Raw genomic sequence first — 13717 nt, 5'->3', positions numbered from 1 at the left:
CAGTAGGGATAAATCCTGGTGCCACTGCCAGTGGTCCCACAGTCTGTCCCAGCCATATAACTGTCACCCACATTCAGAGGGTCTAGTTTAGTGCTATGTTGGTTCCTTCTGTGTCTGACTGAAGTTGGTGAGCTTCCATTAGCTCAGGTAAACTGCTTCAGTGAGTGTCCCCATTATGATCTTGACCTCTTTGCTCATATTCTCACTCCTCCCACTCTTCAACTGGACTTTGGGATCTCAGCCCACAGCCCCACTGTGGGTTCTGCCTCTGTTTCTGTCAGTTGCTGGATGAAGGTTCTATGGTGACATTTAACATATTCATCAGTCTGACTACAGGGCAAGGCCAGATCCTAGAGAAGCTAAGTAACAAGGTGAACCCTAAGAAAAATACACATAAATCAACCTGGAAAGGAGAAATAGATAAGACTGCCTGACAAAATTGGGAGCATGAGGGTGTGGGGAGAAGAGAAAGCAGAAAAGGAAGAGGAGGGGAGAAGGGGAGGGGAGGAGAACTTGAGGGAAAAGGATACATGAGATGGAGGAAGGACAGAGACGAGATCAAGGAAAGAGATATTTTGATTGAGGGAGCCATTATGGGCCTAGCAAGAAACCTGGCCCTAGAGAATTTCCCAAGAATCCGCAAGGATGACCCCAGTTAAGCCCATGAGCAATAGAGGAGAGGGTACAGCGGTTTTCTACAAGTACAACATGACTATCACCTTCATAAAGCCTAGATTGTTGTGACGACCTATCGAATACTTTAACTCCACAGTCATAGTAATAAAATAATCAAACTAACATATTAATAGCTAGGTTAATAATAATTATAATTGGATTGTTAGCATTAACTCTTAGAAGGAAGGTAACTACACCTTAACCCACTATTCCATACCTCTTGCCTGTATGTGGTCTTGGGAAGTTCTAGAGAATATAGGAAGGGGAAGGATGACTAAAGGCAAAACTCCAGTTATGAAGCATCTGTGAGTGGTCACACATGCTAGAGTGGATTCTTCAGTGAAATCAGCTGCACAAATAACCCATGCAGTGGTGACTCATGTTGGGATTGGACTTTGTTGATGATGCAGCTGCCCAATCACCCATGTTACTGTAAGTAACTCCAATAAATCCATTGATATACCAAACTGAACTTAGGTGGAGTCAGACTTTTAGTTTCTAAGGGATACCCTGTGTGGAATGAATAGTCATTTCTTTATCCCCACCCCACCCCAGGAAAAGTCACACAACAATGTAGTTTGATGTTTAATCATTTTTAGGGTCAGTGATGAATTTAACGTATGTATAAAACATCTTTGATGCTTTAAAATGAATAACAGTAATGTTAACAGTATTTACATTATGGGAACATGGAATTTCTTAGATAAGTTTAATGGTGTCCCCTCCACTTCTTTTTATGAGATTGTTTAAGAAGGCTGATGCTAGACTTCCTTAAAGATTTATTAGAATTCAATAGTGAATCCATTCAGCCCTGTCTTTCCTTTCCTTTCTTTTCCTTTCCTCTTTTTCTTTTCTTTTCTTTCTCTCTTTCTTTTTTTATCCTTTTTCTTTTTCTTTTAGTTTTTCGAGACAGGTTTTCTCTGTAGCTTTTGGAGCCTGTCCTGAAACTTGCTGTGTAGACCAGGGTCTGGCCTTGAACTCATAGAGCTCCTCCTGCCTCTGCCTCTCAAGTGCTGGAATTAAAGACATGCACCAGTACCACCCAGCATCCCCCGACTTTCTATGTGGAAAGACTACAAAATCATTGCTTATTTTGCATTTCTTGAAGTTGTTCGTATTTCCTTGAATTCATGTTGGCAGGTCACATGGGTTCAGGAATATATCCATTTCTTTTAAGTTTTCTAACATTTTTTTAACAGTGCTAGGAATCAAATTTAGGGTTTTGAACATGCCAAACAAGCAGTCTACCACAGATCTACATCTCCGGTCCCAGTTTTCTAGCTTTTTTAGAATGTAAGGTAATAAAGTATCCCCTAAAGTCTCTCTGGATTTTATTAGAGTCTACTGTGAATTCAGAAATATATTGCTCAGTACTAAGTATTTTTGTAACTTCTTTTATTATACCATTATCTGATAAAATGTAAGTAATTCGATCTTTGCTTTGTGTCCTGAATAGTTTTAGATAAAGCCCCCTGTGCTGCTGAGATTAATGCGTAGTTTCTATTAGTTGGATGGAATACTTTGTAAGTATCTGTAAAATGCGACTGCACTATGGTGTTATTTACTCACGCCATTTCTTTGTAGATTTTTAGTTTGAAATGTGTCTAAAGATAAGAGTATTGAAATTTCTCACTGACTGGATCTAATATTTGGTGCAAAAAAATTGATAACATTCTAATATTCTTGACAAATTGTTCCTTCTATTAATGTGTAGTGATCTTTAGGTTGTCAAACCACATTTCTACTACCCATAGCCTGTTTTATAGAAGGGATTTTTACCCATCCAGTTGAGTTTACACAGCCCAGGCCTTCTCTCCTGCGCTTTCATGGTGAGAATACATGGCTGGCAGCTGCAGTTAGTAGGAGTATAGTACCACAACTGATTTCTGCTGGACCTGGCTCCTTCATTGTAGAGAAGTTTAGACTTTGCCTTTTTAGTTTTTTAGTCTTTCTTGTACATAAATAGGATTTATTATGTTTTTATCATAACATTTTTTTTTACTCACTGGCTCAGATATAGTGTTTAATCCACTATTTTACTTGTAAATTCTAACCCACCAATCTTACATAACTTAATGGAAAAGATATACACTGAACCATCAGTATACTACAAATAACAATATCAGTCTAAAATGGCACAAATATTATATCATCATGCACATACATATAAGTATTTCACCCATTACAAAAGTTCACTCAAGAATGCTTGTTGTTAAGAATGAGTATTTTGATGGCTTAAATAATAAAATACCGTTAATATAAAATATTAATGGCATTATCCCTTAACATTTAGCAATACAATCCTTTTCCTCAGCAAGCTCACTAGAAAGTTTATGAATATCTTTTCTGGAGTTTGGTTGGCTTTGATTTGAGATAAGGTTATACTGTGTTGTTCAGGATGGTCAACTTGTTTCTTTGACTCAAGTCTCCCAAGTAGCATGGATTACAAGCACAACCAAACTAGCATTTATGGAAATATGAAGAAATGACTCTTGATGTCCAGATGGTCTTGGGACTTCAGCTTGTTGCCAGATCCTAGGCAAGTTTTTCCAGTGTGGTGGCATGTTGATTGTTGTTCCTCTTGACAGAGCTAATGGGTGGTATTTCTGGTTAAAATCACCTGATAGAAACAAACGAGTGTTATGATATGGCAGTCATAAGCCAAAAATAATTATTTCACTCCAATTGAGAAAATATCTTCCCACATACTATAGAATAAGCAGGACCACTTCTCTAAATAAACACCTCCTTTAGTCGTCAGGTTTCTAGAAATACCAGCTTTTCAGAGGCACACTTTATGAATTTGAGTTTTACTAGTTCTTTGAGACTTTGATCACATTTATCCCTCCTCCCCTAATTATTCCCACACATACCCACACATTTATCCCTCCCCCAACTATTCCCATATTACCTGAATATTTTTTGCCCCCCAGAACTATTCCCATACCTTTTCTCTCCACCTGACTTTTTGTCTTTTCAAAAGCACCTCAAGACCAGCTTATGCTACTCAAGTAGTTTCGGATATGAGGTCTTCCGATGGATCATGGTCAACTTATCAGGGGCTCCAGTCCTAAAAGAAAACTGTCCTTTCCTCGCCCAGAAGCTAACAATTGCCAATAGTTCCAAGTAATAGAGATTAATACCCACATATTTTCAACTGCATAGTATTTGTAGTACTTAATAAAGATGCCAGGCCATAGGATATCCCAGTTTTCTTTCCTGTGAGCTAGAGCTAGACATTGAAAGTATTGTAGTGGGTTTACGAGAAGCTAATGGAGAAGATGGATTGGTTCTAGCTCGCTTTGATCTGGCAATAAGTGTGTATTTCCACATTTAGGTTAGTATTATCCCTGCTTTGTGCAGTATATCCATGCTTTTTTGGTAGGTATTTTAGGCAAAAAGACAGGCCAGACAGTTTGGTAGAAGTCACGAAAACTGTTTACCTGTAATTACGGTGTGAAGGTCTATAAGGAATACCAAACATCAAGCCTGAAGGAAATCCAGGTACAAATGTCCCAAGATGTTTCTCAGAGTATAAGACGACATAATGTTGAGTGAAGTGGAGTTCAGAGATCCAGGGATATTTTAAAGAAAAAAGAGCAAGTATGAGTAAAAGTAATACATATTAGTCATTTTTAGACAGATTCTTATCATGCAACCTACACTGGGCTGTAGTCCTATTGCTTTGGTCTTTTTAGTGCTAAGATGACAGGAGTATACCACCAAGGTGAGCACTCATAGTATTCATATGAGAAGAGTATTTCAGCCACAGGTGACTTTTTACAAGGTACAAGCCTCAGTTTTCTTGGTAGGTTTGGTCTGATGAGGGGGCTGGGTTGAGCCAGACAGACATCCCCAGATCCTTTATCCTAGGCAGTCATTGGCTTTGCCCCCAGAAAGCCTCACTGTACTCTAATGAATTCCTGATATTTTAAGGGGGGTTTTGATGATTGTTTCTGTGATCACTTCACCTTTTAGAGAATAGTTCCTGAACTGGCCATTGTCTTACCATAATTACAATATGTTCTCCACGCTACAGTTGCAGTCCTCTTCTCGGCTTGAATACAGTCAGGATACAGAGTAAAAAGCCAAAACATACAGCATGAAAAGGGGATACATACATATAAATAGGCATAGGTAGAAATGCAAAACCCCACAGAAGAGAACAAAGTGGGTTCATCTACTTGGCTGTCCTTGCCTAGAACTTTGTTCCAACTAGTGTATTCTTTATGTTTCTCTATGTTCTCTCAAGCCATGGGTGAAGCTAGAAAAGTGGGAAGCAGCAGGATAGAATCGCACTTTCACTACAAGGAAACCTTCACTGTACTGAAGTGGTGAGAACTGTTCTAAAGGAATCCTGAAGTAGAAGATGTATAGGAGGAGCAAGTACAGAGACTTTACATATGGCAGCATAAGTACTAGAGTTAATAAGACCATATTGTATTTAGTTTTTTTATGAAATAAGTGGATTTTAGCTGCTTTCATCACAAAAAAGCAGGTATGCAAGATAATATATCTATTAATTCATCTTGCTGTAGAGATTTATTTATTATGTGAATGTCATAAAGCTCAGATACATGTATCAAAGAGCTGCTAGCTAGCACTGTAGTAGGATAGTGAGTTCAAGACCACCCTGACTGATGAGATAATATCTCAGCACAAACACACAAAGAGCTGCTATGGTCATATAAGATACACAATCCAAAAAATCTTCAGTGATCAGAGCATAAATGGCCAGAGAGGGAACAGAAAACTTCCTGTGGTCACCAAAACAGACACACTGACAGCAAATTTAACAGGAGAAATCCTAGATTTAAAATCATTGTTTACTTGACAAAGTAGCTATGGATGCAGAAACTGAGGAAACCAAAACTAGAATGTGACAAAAATAAATATGACTGAACAGGAATGGAGTAAGAAGTTTTCCTAAATCGTAAACAGCAAGGACTGTTTTGTGGAAAGTCTGCTTTCATGATCAAAGCTGCCATAATTTGAAAAGCTATGATAACAGGGAAAAAAACCCAATTCTGTAACAAAGACAGCTGTAATTTTGGGGATACAAAAAGGTATATGGTTTTTTATGGAAGGAACTATAGCATATAGCATTCAAAGGTCAAGCTCATAACCAGAGCAGAGAGACTTTGAAAGGCATGAGCAAGGAATGGCTTTTTACATTATCAAAGTAGATGCACACGAGAAAAGCATGAAAATGAAGAACTTATTTCTTGGCCAGAGATGGAAACTTTTTTCTGACCAACTTTGTTGAGACTATGGAAGAGGAGAAGCAGGAAAATTTCCTTAAGGAGAGTGAATATAAACTGGGCAGATATGGTAATGGAAAACTTCTTGCTTTACCAATCAACTTTAGCTCATGATGAACTAGATTTGGAAGGCATTTCACAGCTACAACCCTGCACTGAATGACACAACATAGAAGTTGAGCATCACTTTCTTGTCAACAGCATCTATATCTAGGGAAAGACATAGTGATAGATGACTTATTCCAGTACTAAAGCAGCAACAGGGAGGATGTGCCTGCAGAGAATGCACTTTATTGCCAGAGTAGTTGTGAGTTAGAAACATATAGGCATGGAAAATTATAACATAATTTTTAAAACCCGTATTAGTGAACAAGTCATGTTCTCTTTGCAACTAGAATTTTTAATGATTATACAAGACTGAGGATTGGATTCTATCTCTTATGGATACTCATTTTGAGTAATAAATTGATATGAAAAATGCACCAAGTGCTGTGGTTAGTAAAGACATGAGATAGAAGGCTTATTTCCTAACAATACTATCTATGGTAGAAAATATAACATGCAGAATATATTTCATTGTGCAGATAGGAAAATGGTGGCTGCTTTTCATCACCAAATAGTTATTGTTGTGGTAAGGGAACATTAAAAAAATATGGCATTGAAAGATGTGGATATTGAAGATTTCCATAGGTATCAGAGAAATATATCTGGGAAACACAAGAATATGGAGTAGATATTATTATTTGAAGTCAGCTATAACTTGAGAAGACATAAATATTGAAGATTGTTGTGCAGCCAAAATGAATACAGCCAAGGAAGACATATAAATACAATAATTCCTTCCTGACTAGAATAAATAATGATGGTGAAGATACAGAAATGGTAAACTTCCTTTGGAACCTACATGACGTGACCTCTTTGGAAGTGGCTGAGTTTAGAGATTTACTTCCTGGCCAGAGCAGATAAAAGCTGGCTACGGAACACTTTTTTAATGATCAAAGCAGAAAGAGCTGGAATAGTAAAATGCAGAGACTATCTTTCATGATTAATACAGCTCTTAATGTGGAAAACATCACATGGAAACCCTTTTCTTTAAAAATAGGGTAAAAAAGAGATGAAGGGGTCATGGAGATCAGACCAGCAATGCCTATGAAAAACATGACAGAGGAACCATTAAACACCAAACAGGTAATCATTATATCCAAGGAAACTTTGTAATAGCAAAGACACACAGCTGAAATGTGTCTCTCATTGTTAGACCAGACAATGCAGGGAAAAACATGGATATGAAAGATATCCTTCGGTCAAGAATTTATAGTTGAAAAACATATAAAGCTGGAACAACTAGAAAATTCTATTCCTACACAGGAGTGTTAAGACAGAAAACTTGGAAACTGTCTGGCAGATACTGGAAAAATAATTTCACAGGAAGCAAGCAAATGCTAACCAACAAAAAAGATCTGGTCATGGACCCCAAATAATCAGCTACCACAATTAGCCATATACACTAACCTCAGCATGGCCATGTATCTGGCATCTGCCTAACCTGGAGAGTGATCCAGATGTTCACCCACCTGTTCAGCCTAAAAGTCCCAGGTCTATTCTGGTTCTCTTAGCTTGTCAACCAAATGAGCCAGGTAAGTGCTCCTAAACCCAGCATGACCCTGCCCTTCATATTCCCAGGCATAGAAAACATAGCAATCAGCACACTACCACAGCAGACTGAGAGACTCCTACAAAACTGACCAATCTTTATATGCCTATGATTAGCTGGTATCTTGCACTCTGCACACTAGACAATCAATGAGACTGATCCAGCATCCTGCTTTCCAACAAATAACTATTCACCATCATTGACCTCATTTGCTAGGACAGAGACCTTGCTGTGGGCATAGGTCTTACACTTTCCATTCATGGAGAGTAATTCAGGCCCTGACCTACATACTGTCTGATGACCATAACATAGTGGGTTTTAACCCTCCTCATGCTGAGACCATTTAGCAAAATTTCTCGTGTTCTAGTGAACACAGACAGTAAAATCATTTCCATTGGATCGTCCTAACATCAGTTTTGCTGGTGTTATGAATCGTCATGTAAATTGCTTTGCTTCAGATGGTCTTTGGGAGGGTGACTTCCCACAGGTTGAGTATAACTGCCCTAAGAAAAGGTTTCTATAGGATTTCACAGCACCAAGCCAGGTGAATGGCCAGATCAGATGATTTTGCAATCAATCACTTTGACACTGAGTTGATGTAGTCTGAACACCAACACAGTCTAGAGAGAAATCAATAGCCCTGTGACTGCCCCAGTACCTTGAACTCCTAGGCCGAGCTGGAGTATTGGAGTCTGCATGGATGCATCTGGCGTATTTTCACCCACGGTCTGGCCTTCTTAGAATGTGACCATAACACACATGTATGTGGCACCAAAAGAACTGTGCAAAATGCTGTCCGGGTGACTGTCAAACATGTCACAGTCACTCTACTATATAGAAGTTTCTAGAAAGTGCTGCTGTAATACAGACTGCATGCCAGCTTAGCCATGGGGTCTTCTAGTAATGGATCCTCCTTCAATGGCTCACACTCTTAGGTGTAGCTGGGCTGTCCTCTATTCATTTTTGTCCACAAAAATGAATTTTGCTCATTTAAGCCATGAGCAGTGTGTGCCACATGTCCACAGCTTCTCACAGTGCCATAGGCCCACATCTCACAGATCCCCAAAATCCTGTGATCCATTCCAGCAAAGTGAGGATCCCAGAACTGCCTTCACAGGCCATGTTCCCATTCTCTCAGTCTAGATGGCTATGCACACCATGGGCACTAGACCAGTGAGGGGAGAGCACTAGTCACATACATGGCTTTCCCTGAACACAACACAAAGCAGAGCTGAGGACCCAGGTTCTGTAGGCCAGTCCAATATGAAGAGACCAGGACATATGATTGCAGGCCACCAGCACAGGGCAGGGCCTTTCCTTGGTGTCACAACATGTGAATCAGCCAAGCCAACTTTAAACCTGGTTCCTCTCATGCTCATGAATTTTCCCCTCAGTAGGCTGTGTTGAGACCCACAATTCCTCCTCCATCCCAAAACCCAGACAAATTTTCATCCTCCATGTACCCATCCTCACTAGGTGGCCCAGCTGGTGTTGCACAGTTTTGAACCTTACCATTGAGTTGGGGTATTTTGGTCCTCACCTTTCTCAAATTTGAATCATTTAAAATCAGCTGGGATCCTTTGGTTCCTAGTCAGACAGGCTTCAATCATTGTCTGAAGCTTTAACCTTAGCCATTTTATCCATATCCTCTTGGGATACCTGTCTATGGTCCAGGAACCTGTGCAACACCAAAGCCTCCTGTGTGACCCAAATAACCATCACCCGCATAGACCTGACTATCCCAGGACAGAGACCTTGCTGTGGGAATAGGCCTTACACTTTCCATTCACGGAGAACGACCCAGACCCTAACCTATCAACTATATGAAGACAGTGGGTTTCAGCATTCCTCATGCTGCTACCCTTTAGCAAAATTTTTTGTGTTCTGGTGAACACAGAGAGTAAAATTATTTCCATTGGTACATCCTAACTGCAGTTTTGCTGCTGTTATGAATCGTCATGTAAATAGTCATTGCATTGCTTCAGATGGTCATTAGGAGGGTTGCTTCCCATAGGTTGAGAACACATCCCTAAGAAAATGTCTCTATAGGATTTCAGAGCACCTAGCCATGTGAAGGTCAAGATCCCATGATTTCTCAATCATTCTCTTTGACACCAAGCTGATGTAGTTTGCACACCAACATAGTAAAGAGAGGGACCAATAAGCCAGTGTCTCCCTGACTACCTTAAACTCCTAGGCCAAGATTGAATATTGAAGTCTGCATGGCTGCATCTTGTGGATTCTTGCCCAAGGTCTAAACTTCTTAGAATGTGACCTTAGCCCACATGTTTGTGGCACCAAAAAAAACTGTGCAAAATCCTGTCTGGGTGACTGTCAAATATGCCACAGTCACCCTACTTACTGTATAGGGATTTCTAGCAAGTGCTGCTGTCATACAGATTGCATCCCAGCTCAACCATAGAGTTTTCTAGTAATGGATCCTCCCACACACCCTTAAATCTATATGGGGCTATGCTCTAGACATTTAGACCATGAGCAGTGAGGGCCACATGTCCACAGCTAATCAAAGTGCCATAGGCCCAGATGTCAGTGATGGCCCATATTGTGCAATCCATTCCAGCAAGGTGAGGATCCTAGAACTGCCTTCACAGGCCATGATCCCATTCTCCCAGTCTAGATAGCCATGCACACCTTGTGCACTAGACCAACAAGTGGAGAGCTCTAGTCACAAACATGGCTTCCATGAACACAACACAAAGCAGAGCTGAGGACCCAGGTTCTGTAGGCCAGTCCAGTATGATGAGACCAGGACACATGATTGGAGGCCACCAGCACAGGGCAGGACCTTTCCTTGATCTCACAACATGTGCATCAGCCAAGCCAGCTTTAAACCTGGTTCCTCTCATGCTCATGCATTTTCCTGTCAGCAGTCTGCATGGGGACCCACAACTCCTCCCATATCCCAAAACCCAGACACATTTTCATCTCCCATTTCCCTGTCCATCATGAGGTACCCCAAGGATATTGCACAATTTTTTGAACCTGACCACTTAGTTGGGGGCATTTTGGCTCTCATCCCTAAATTTTAATCATATAGCACCACCTGGGATCCTTTGGATCCCAGTAAGACCAACGTCAGAGTTTGTTTGAAGCTTTGCCCTCACCCATAAAATCCACATCCTCTAGGGATGCTTGTGTGTGGTCCAGAAGTTTGTGCACACCAATGCTTCTTGATTGACCAAGAAATTCAACTACCATCATTATCCCCACTCTCCCAGGACAGAGAACTTGAGGAGGGCATAGGCCTTACACTTTCAATTCATAGAGAGCGTTCCAGCCTGTAAGCCACCTAGTTCATAAAGAACTAAAGAGAGTGGCTTTCAACCCTCCTTATGTTGCAACCCTTTAGCAAAGTTTCTCATGTTCTGGTGACCACCAACTGTAAAATTACTTTCATTGAAACATCCTAACTACAATTTTGCAGTTGTTATGAATCATAACAGACATATCCTAACTGAAATTTTGCTGGTGCTATGATTCATACCAGACATATCTTTACTTTAGATGGTCTTTGGGAGGGTAGCTTCCCACTGGCTGACAGAAATTGTCATAAAAAGGGCTCTGTAGGATTTCACAGCAGCGATCCAGGTGAGTGTACAGATCCCATGATTTCTCAGTCTCTGTTAAACATACTCCATGTACATTTATTCTGCACACCAGAAGAGTTCTGAGAGGGACCAATATCCCCTCTACTCTGCCACTAGTGTAAACTCCTAGGCCAAGCTGAAATCTTGGAGTCTAACTGACAGCATTTCGAGGATTCTCGTCCCTGCTTTGGCTTTGTTACAGTGTGACGTTACCACACATGTTTGTGGCTTCAAAATGTCTATGCAAACTCTTGTCCTGTAATGGCCTTATATGCCACAGTCAACATTCAATGTGGGGACTTCAAGGAAAAGCTGGTGTCATACAGATTTCATTCCAGCTTAGCCTTGGAGTTTTCTGGATACATAACTTCCTACACTGGCTCATGCTCTTAGGCCTAGCTGGCACAGTTCACCAGGCATTCAGGCTCTGAGCAGTGAAATCTGTGTGTCCATAGCTCCTCCTATAATCCCCTAGTCCCAGTTCTCACAGATCACCCTTATCCTGAGATCCATTCCAGCAAAGTGAGGATCCCAGAGCTGACTTCACAGGCCATGTTCCCATTCTCCCAGTCTAGATGGATATGCACACCATGTGCACTAGGCCATCAAGGGGAGAGTTCCAGTAACAAACATGGCTTCATCTGAACACAACACAAAGCAGAGATGAGGACCCAGGTTCAGTAGGCCAGTCAAATATGATGAGACCAGGAGATATGATTGCAGGCCACCAGCACAGGGCAGGGCCTTTCCTTGGTCTCACAACATGTGCATTAGCCAAGCCAGCTTTAAACCTGGTTCCTCTCATGCTAATGCATTCTCCCCTCAGCAAGGTGTGTGGGGACCCACAATTCTCCCCTATACCAAAACCCAGACACATTTTCATCCTCCATGTACGCATCCTTCACTAGGTGGCCCAGCTGGTGTTGCACAGTTTTGAACCTTACCATTGAGTTGGGGCATTTTGGTCCTCACCTTTCTCAGATTTGAATCATTTGCAATAAGCTTGGATCCTTTGGTTTCAAGTTAGACAGGCCTCAATCATTGTCTGAAGCTTTAACCTTAGCCATGTCATCTACATCCTCTCGGGATGCCTGTCTATGGTCCAGGAGCCTGTGCAACACCAAAGCCTCCTGTGTGACCCAAATAACTGTCCACCACTATTGACCTCATTCACTAGGACAGAGACCTTGCTGTGGGCATAAACCTTACACTTTCCATTCATGGAGAGTGACCCAGGTCCTAACCTATGTACAATCTACTGTCCATAAGATAGTGAGTTTTAATCCTCCTCATGTTGAGACCATTTAGCAAAATTTCTCATGTTCTGGTAAACACAGACAGTAAAGTCATTTTAACTGGATCGTCCTAACATCAGTTTTGCTGGTGTTATGAGTTGTCATATAAATTGCATTGCTTCAGATGGTCTTTGGGAGGGTGGCTTCCCACAGGTTGAGTATAACTGCCCTAAGAAAAGGTCTCTATAGGATTCCATGATTAGGCAATCAGTTACTTTGACACCAAGTTGATGTAGTCTGAACACCAGCAGAGTCTAGAGAGGAATCAATAAGCCAGTTATTATCCCACTACCTTAAACTCCGGGTTCAAGCTGGAATATTTGAGTCTGCATGGATACATCTCATGGAATCTCACCTACGGTCCTGAATTCTTAGAATGTGACCATTACCCAAATGTATGTGGAACCAAAGAACTGTGCAAAATACTGTCAGTGTGATTGTCGAAAATGTCACAGCCACCCTAATATATAGAAGTTTCTAGAAAGTACCACTGGCATACAGACTGCATGCCAGCTTAGCCATGGAGTCTTATAGTAATGGATCCTCTCACATTGGCTCACACACTTATACATAGCTGAACTGTGCACTCTTCATTTTTGCCTACAAAAATGACTTTTGCTCATTCTAGCCATGAGAGTGAGTGCCACATGTCCACACATTCTCACAGTGCAATAAGCCCAGGTTACACAGATTTCCAATATCCTGTGATCTATTCCATCAAATTCAGGATGCCAGAACTGCCATCAAAGGCCATGTTCCCATTCTCCCAGTCGAGATGGCTATGCACAACTTGTGCACTAGACGAGCAAGGGAAGAGCTCTGGCTACAAACATGACTTCCCCTGAATAACACACAAAACAGAGCTGAGGACCCAGGTTCTGTAGGCAAGTCCAATGTGATGAGACCAGGACATATGATTACAGGCCACCAGCACAGGGCAGGACCTTTCCTTGGTCTCAGAACATGCGCATCAGCCAAGCCAGATTTGAACCTGGTTCCTCTCATGCTCATGCATTCTTCCCACAACAGATGTGTGGGAACCCACAACGCCTCCCTCATCCCAAAAGAGGCACAGACACATTTTCATCCTCCAAATACCCATTCTGCACTAGGAGGTCCACTGGTGTTGCACAGTTTAATTTTGAAACAGACCACTGTATTTAGGCATTTATGGCCCCACTGTCACCAAATTTGACAATTTAGAATCAGCTGGTTTCCTTTGTT

General features: G+C 41.2%; 1 long non-coding RNA gene across 1 annotated transcript; it reads right to left on the bottom strand.

Annotated features, from left to right (window-relative positions):
- Nucleotides 1-2666: 2666 nt before the first annotated feature.
- On the bottom strand, nt 2667-13711 carry LOC101995426. The gene is made up of 2 exons (XR_258909.3): nt 4119-13711; nt 2667-3295 (listed from the first exon to the last, which is right to left on the bottom strand). It is a non-coding gene; the product is annotated as an uncharacterized LOC101995426 (long non-coding RNA).
- Nucleotides 13712-13717: the final 6 nt, after the last annotated feature.

The sequence above is a fragment of the Microtus ochrogaster genome, unplaced genomic scaffold (genome assembly GCF_000317375.1).
Source record: "Microtus ochrogaster isolate Prairie Vole_2 unplaced genomic scaffold, MicOch1.0 UNK65, whole genome shotgun sequence".
In the NCBI taxonomy this organism is placed as follows: Eukaryota; Metazoa; Chordata; class Mammalia; order Rodentia; family Cricetidae; genus Microtus; species Microtus ochrogaster.
This window is presented reverse-complemented; position numbering and strand designations above follow the sequence as displayed.